We start from the raw sequence: 7600 nt of genomic DNA, 5'->3' as shown, positions 1-7600 counted from the left end.
ATGCAAGAACACCCACACATTCATACTTGAAATCCTTCACTTCGTGCATAACCAGTTTCGTGCTCAGACTTTCAACTGATCTTTCATTTTCTTAAGCCACTTTCCAGGATATGTTTTAACACCCTGTTCAGCGACAGAAAGTTGTTCCTGTCTTAACTGAGGTCAAGTTGGGCAAACTTCTGATTGGTGAAATTAACTGCTGGAAGCGTGGAGGATTTTTTTAGCTTGTATTTAAATCCTTATTGCATGGACGTTATGATCATTTTAAAAGGACAGAGCCCCAGTAATACATTTTCTTGAAGCAGTACAAGCAGTGTTCCTCAAATTTAGAGGCCTAATCCTCTATGATGCATAATGCCTAATGGGGTCAGACCCTAAGAGATGGGAAATATCAACATTTATAGTACATGCTATATAGTGTACCATGCACAATACTAGTGGGGCTATTGCACTGTTTATTTAGTGGAATAGAGATGGGGAAACTGGCACTCTGATCTGTGCATCTCCCTGTGTAGACCAGCTGCCAATGTTTTAATTACTGTGTTTACACTGTAATCTAATTAGGCATTGTGAAGCTGAGTGTCACTGCACCTAACTTTTAGGCACCTAGCAAATCACAGGAACAACACTGTGATCCACAGAGCCTGAGTTTAGCACCTAGGTGCCCCATACAATGAATGGGGGAGAAAACACTTAGAATGAGATCCACAAAAGCCAGCACACTGTGGAGGGAGCTGCCTAATGAGAGATGCCCAGGAGAGGGGTATGTCCTAGGCCCTGCCACTCTGACAGAGCTAGGCACCTATCTCTGCTTGGGATATATAAACCAGGGGAAGATAGGCATATAGCCATCTAAGTTGTATGGGGGGGACCCAATCCAGTAGCCATGCCCAGGGGCTGCCTAACTCCATACAAAACAGCCAGGAGGGCAACACTCACTTATAGCCTTTAGCCCAGTGCTTAGGTATTTACCCAGGATGTGGGAGACTCCCAGTTCCAGGCCTCCTCTGCCTGATGAGGATTTGAACAGTGTTCTGCCACCTTTCAGATGAGTGCCCTAACCACTGGGCTTCAGAGTCATTCTGATTTTTTTCCTGGCCCAATTAAATATTAATTATCCAATGATTTAATAGAATTAGAATAGAGACCTACATCAGAATATCCCACAGCCGAGTTAGTAGGGCATGCACCTGAAAGGTGACAACTCCTTGTTCAAATCCCTTCTCAGCAGGCAAAGGGGGCACTTGAACAAGGGGGTCTCCCACAGCCTGGGTATACCCTAACTACTGTGTTATAAGGGAGGTCCTCCCACACCTGGCTGTTTTGTACAGAGTTAAGCAGGCTCTGAGCATGCCTACTGACTCTAGCCCCACACGCATGTGCATCCAACAGTCTCTCTTTCCCCGGTTTGTGTATCGATCTGGGGCTGGGAGTTAGGTGTCTGGGTGCCTAGAGGGAAGCAGCAGTGCCTGTGCTCAGAGGCAGAAACATAGATGCATAGGGAACTTTCACTGCAAAAACTTAGACGCTGAGTGAATTTTAGGCACCTACAGGGTTAGGTGGAAGCCAAGCAGGTGTTTTGTGGATCGCAGTGGTGCCTAAAAATGGGACTTAGCCATCTACATGTCAGGGACCATGGCTCTTGAATGCTGATGTACAGGGCTCCCGAGAGCTAGTAAGTTCTAACCTGCCACTCGGTGACCTGTTTAACAGTTGTCAGAATAGAAGCAGAATGCTGACAGAGGACTCCAATACTGGGATCCGATGGGCTGAACACTGTGGGGTCCTGATTGCTTCCCAGCTTCTATTTAAACCAAGCACAGGGACAGGAAGTTATCCATGCAGGTGGGTTTCCCCTGCTTAGGACTGCTTCTCCTGCAATACTTGCAGCTACTGCTGAATCCCTGGTCGCCTGACCCTGCCTGCCTCCTGACACCTGAGTCCTGTCTTGGACTCTGACCTCTTGGTATCTGCCCTGGCCTGACTCTTGCTCTGACCATTAGTTCAGATGTCCACATCCTGGTTGTGACAGTAAGTACCCTTTGTGGAGCTCACCCTGACTGCCTAAAATTCTGTAGGACCAGGTCTATACTCAAAAAGTTCTGCTGGATAATACTGTTGATTAGGAGTTTGAGTTGTTATGAAATGTTTATATTGGGAAAAAAATATTGTAGTGTAGATGCAGTTATACTGGCAACAAATCCTTTTGCTGGTACAGTTTATTTTGTTTGGAGAACTGGTACAAGCTATATCAACAAAAGAATTGTTTTGCCGCTATAAGCTGCGTTTCCACTAGGGGGCCTGCTGGTATAGCTATACCGGAAATCCTTTCAAGTGTAGACAAGGCCGAGGAAGACAAAAGAAATTCCCGTTTCATAATCTGACTGAAATCCTCAATGGTTGGTTCTTGGTTGACTCATCCTTCCTCTGCCTGTTCCTTCCGGCCAGCTACCACCATGCCAAGCTAACTACATTATTATAATATGCTTTATCACCAGATAGGTGCATAGGTAACTATCTTACTGGCAACTAGCTCAGCTGTGCTCAGGGCCAATCTTAGTTTTTTGGTAGGCTAAAGAAAACTAGATTTTAATAGCGTAGTTGAGATCAGAGATAGGAGTTTTCTAAAAGCAGATTTCGTTTAGAAAAATGAAAACTTTAGGCTTTCACTTCAAAGGCAGTGTATGAACACAATTGTATCTTGTCTTTATTTACATTAGAGAGAAGAGAAGTTACTATTAAGACACAAGCATAAACACGAGCCTAGAACTGTCTCATATGGGTAAAAACACAGGCAGCTAAACATCAGCAATTGAGGGCTTTTTTAAGCTGAAAGGGCATAGAAATGAGGAATGATATTTTTTTTCTGTGAAGGCCAAAAGGAGCCCAGAGCACACTTGCAACTTGGAGCCCCATGTGGCTTTTTGTTTTGAGTGCCTCTAGAGTTGGCACTGGCTTTGAGGAGCTTTAGTTCTACCAATAGACATATTTCAATTTCAGAAGCAAGATCCATGGCACAGGAAAATTGTAGTGTAGAAAGCCAAATCATATTCATTTGATTAGGTTGCCATGGCTTGTCAAGCAGCATCACGCGTAGCTATTATTTGACCATGGATGGCAGTACTTAGAAACAGGTTTGCAGTTCTGTTTCTAATTGAACAGTGGGTTTTTTTCAACCTTTTTTCATTTGCGGACCCCTATCAAATTTTGAATTGAGGTGTGGACTCCTTTGGAAATCTTAGACATAGTTTGCATTCCATGGCCCACGGGTTGAAAACAATAACCTTTTGCGGACCCTTTACATGTAGTCTGCAGACCCCTAGGGGGGAACCACTGTAATAGAAAAACTAGGGTTGTCAATTCATCGCAGTTAAGTCACGTGATTAACTCAAAAAAAATAATCACAATTTAAAAAATTAATCATGATTAATCGCACTTATAACAATAGAATACCAACTGAAATTTATTAAATATTTTTGAATGTTTTTCTACATTTTCAATATTGATTTCAAATACAACACAGAATACAAAGTGTACCATGCTCACTTTATATTGTGATTTTTTATTACAAATATATGCACTGTAAAAATGATAAACAATAGAAATAGTGCAATCTCTTTATCATGAAAGTGTAACTTACAAATGCAGATTTTTTTTGTTATGTAACTGCACTCAAAAACAAAACAATATAAAACTTTAGAGCCTACAAGTCCTCTTAGTCCTACTTCTTATTCTGCCAATCACTAAGACAAATAAGTTTGTTTACATTGACAGGAGATACTGCTGCCTTCCTTGGACTGTGCAAAAAGTGGGAGACATGGATCCTTTTTCTGCATTTTCCAGAAACCATTAAGGGCACTAAGATCAAAATGTTGCATCTAGTGCTAAACATTGTTTTTCCCTCAGGACATTTCCATATTCTCACTGAAGCTGTAGGGATGCTGGATTTGCTCCCCCTTCTTTAATCTGCCTACCTTGGAGGCCCTGCATCGCAACTAATATTCTTCTGACTGATGAAGACTGGACTCAGTCAGTGCCCTGGCATGACATTAGAGACTATGCTTTATTGGTCCTATGGCATTTTACACAAGCGTTAAGGTTGTTAATGTCTGTGTCCTGACTGCACTGTAGTTTGGGTGCTTGCATTCTCGTTGCCTAACACTCCTGTGGAGATTCAATTAGATAAGGCATTCTTCATTTCCTGAACTAAAATTGTTCTGTTGTATAGGCTGGTGCCATTATAATTCCATTTCAGAGGGCGTGTATTTTGGTGGTGTATGAAGTGATCCCTAAATACAATACATATAGCTTGTTATTCTGAAAAGCATGTTCCTCTCTGTAAGATGTGCAATGTAAATCTGTTAAATCATAATAAATAGAGGTGGGAAAGTCCTCCTAGATCACAGAGCACAGTCCCATAAATACAGGTATCTAGTGATCGTAAACAAATTTTATTAAAGTTAATGTTTAAAATTAAATATACACAAGTTAAGAGGGAAGGTACTGTACATCTGGGGTCTGGCTTGAGTTATGAGGGATTACAGGTACCGCTTACAAGGATCACGAGATACATACATATCACATAACCAGCATAGACCCAGATGGGGGTGCGGGAGTTTTTAAAGCATCAGTGGATAAGTGGGCTCGGGTACGCCACCCATGGAATGTATTAAGAGTCCAACTCAGTGTCTGTGTAGCGAATAAGTAGATGAGTGGGGTGCATCCATTGGTTCGTCAGGGAAGGAAGTGGGTTATTTCCCTGGGCGGCGGTTTCAGTTACTCAACCTGGTACTGGCGGTGTCCTGTGATGTGTTCCGTATAGAACCTGATCTGTTCCGTATAGAACCTGATCTTAGCCAAATGCCAAGATATTTTTTACTGAAATTTGTTAATTACAATTGCTTGTAGCTGGTGTATTTCAGAAATATAGGCCAATGGTTTCAGCCTTGGACATCTGAAGGTTACAGATTTAGGTGCCTATTTAATATCAGATCACCCAAAATAAGTGATCTTCTATTAAGAAGTGCTGATACTTCAGTGAGAGCAATAGATACTCATCTTCTCCGAAAATCAGACCACTTATTTAAGTGCCTAAATTTGGGCTTGGGGGCCCAATTTTTGGCACCCATGTATGAAAGTTTTGACCACAGTTTCTTCTTTCTTTGTATGCTGGTGTGTACAAAAAAAGAAGCTACCTTTTTCTCTGAGTTAAATTGACTGTGTATATCTTCTCACTCACAAAACTAAATAGGTGAATAAATAAAAGCACATTAAGCAATTTTAACTTATTGCACTTGGCTCTCCTTTGGAATTTTCCTGCACACTGTTTACTAACTCTGGCTTTGCAAAGAAACCACCCTGCTCATGACAGTCATGCTCCAAAGATGTTTAGATATTTTCTCAAGAAACACAGCCAGCATTAATGACAACTTTACTATATTTGCAAATTTCATCCTTGGATAAATTAGCACCAAGAGCAAATTAATTCCTGGCCAGAATAGGACATCTTGAATTCTGTTCTTACTGTTGTCGTTACTCAGATGAGCACTGCAGATTCTGCTTAACATTTCCAACCTCAAGGTGTGTGGTATCATGGCATGATATCCTTTTTGAAGAATCCCATCATATGCCACGATTTCATCGTGAAGTTCTTATGGTTAAAGGTGCCTCAGATTTTCCTAATGGCCATTCATCAAGAAATATTCTCTCAAGTTCTTGTAAGGTTGGGTCATTTTGTTTCTCTTTTGAGCTTTTAAAATTTTGTTTCAGAAATGGGTAGTACCTGAATCCTCATTCCTTCAAATTTCTTTTCTTGTAGCTCCTTGCTTTCATTTTTAATAGGCACTTTTGAAAGCATGTCTATACAAGAAGCTCCTTTCCAGGAGTCAAATCTGGCTCTACTGAAGTCAATAGGAATATTGCCATTGATTTATTTGTGGTCAGAATTTCACCCCAGGCCTTTATCACCTTGAATCAACTCTTTTGCAATGACAAAATCATTTTCTGACATCTAGGTGGTGCTTTGCACAATTGCTTCCATAATAGAGTTTCCAGCTGCTAATGGTCTGTTTGTACCGCAACTGATTTCTGCCCATAAACTAATTTACAAAACTACTCACAACCAAAACTAGTTGCTAACATTTCTCTTTCAATCTAAGCAGATTATTTTGTGTTTTAACCAAAGTATTAGAAGCATATGCTTCTAGTTGATCATGTGAAAAGATGGATTCCAGGCTATGTGTGCACATATTGACTGAAAGCCTAGGCTCTTAACCTCAAAATAGTTCAGCACTGGTGCTTCTGTCATAACTTGGTTTACATTTCCAAATGGGGTGATCAGATGTCCCGATTTTATAGGAACAGTCCCTATATTCGTTTTTTTTTTCTTATATAGTGCCTATTACCCCCCACACTCTGTCCCGATTTTTCATACTTGCTATCTGGTCATCCTATTTCCAAAAGCTGTTTTTTTACCAATCATTTTGTACTTGTCATCAAGCAGCACACGCCAAGAGAAGTGCAGAGAACAACTCCAGCCATTGTTTATGGCACTTATTGATTCCGTCAATCGTGAAGCATTATAGAAGGTGAAGTCTCGGTTTGGTTGTCCATTGAAGTTCATTCGCATTCTCAGGCTACTTCGTGATGGGCTGACTGCCACTGTCCCTCTGTAATGGACTGGAGACAAACACCTTCGCTATCCATACTGGTGTTAAGCAAGGCTGTGGTATTGCCCCAACCGTTCTTGTCGTGATCTTGATTCTTATTCGTGACCACCTTTCTTCTGAAATTGGGATTTAGTATCGCATGGACAGCCAGCTCTACAACCTGCGGCATCTTCATTCTAAAATTAAGATCACCAGCACTGTTATTACCGACATTCAGTATGCTGGCAACTGTGCTATCCTCGTGCACACCAAGGCTGACTTGCAATCTACCCTGGATCTTTTCTCAGGCATCTATCATAGCTGGGACTCTCCCTCAGAATTGGGAAGACTAAGGTGCTCTACCAGCCTGCCCACCACAAGTTGCCCCTCTTCTCCCACAAACTGTCATCAGTGGTGAACTCCTGGAAAACGTTGAGCATTTCCCTTACCTTGGTAGCCACCTCTCCCAAACAGCCAATCTTGATGTGGAGAGCAAACATATGTAACCTTTCTGCCAGGTGGAGTCAGCAGCAACAAGGGCCGGGTTCATCGATACAACACAGAACCAGCTCAAGCTCCCACCCAGTAACATGGGAAAATTACACCCCACCCTGGGCACCTTTAAGTGGCAATATTTCTCCACTCACAAACACAGAGTCCAAGTTTAGAAAAGAAACTTTTAATAAAAGGAGGGAAGTAACTCAGAGTTAATTTGGGAAAACACGGCAAACAGAGTTCATAAACATAAACCATGAGTAAAAGACCCACCACCAAGTAGGTTGGGCAGTGCCCTTTTCCCCTCAGGTTCTTAAGTCCGGCAACCCAAAAGTCCCTTTCACATGCCCGACCCTTCTCTGCACCCCACTCACAGTTGCTGCCCTTGGTCAGTGCAGACCCAGAGTTCAGAGGTGCAGCTGCAGAGTTCATCTCCCACCCTCGGTGGGGGTAAAGAG

The sequence above is a fragment of the Chrysemys picta genome, chromosome 3 (assembly GCF_011386835.1).
Source record: "Chrysemys picta bellii isolate R12L10 chromosome 3, ASM1138683v2, whole genome shotgun sequence".
Taxonomy (NCBI): domain Eukaryota; kingdom Metazoa; phylum Chordata; order Testudines; family Emydidae; genus Chrysemys; species Chrysemys picta.
This window is presented reverse-complemented; position numbering follows the sequence as displayed.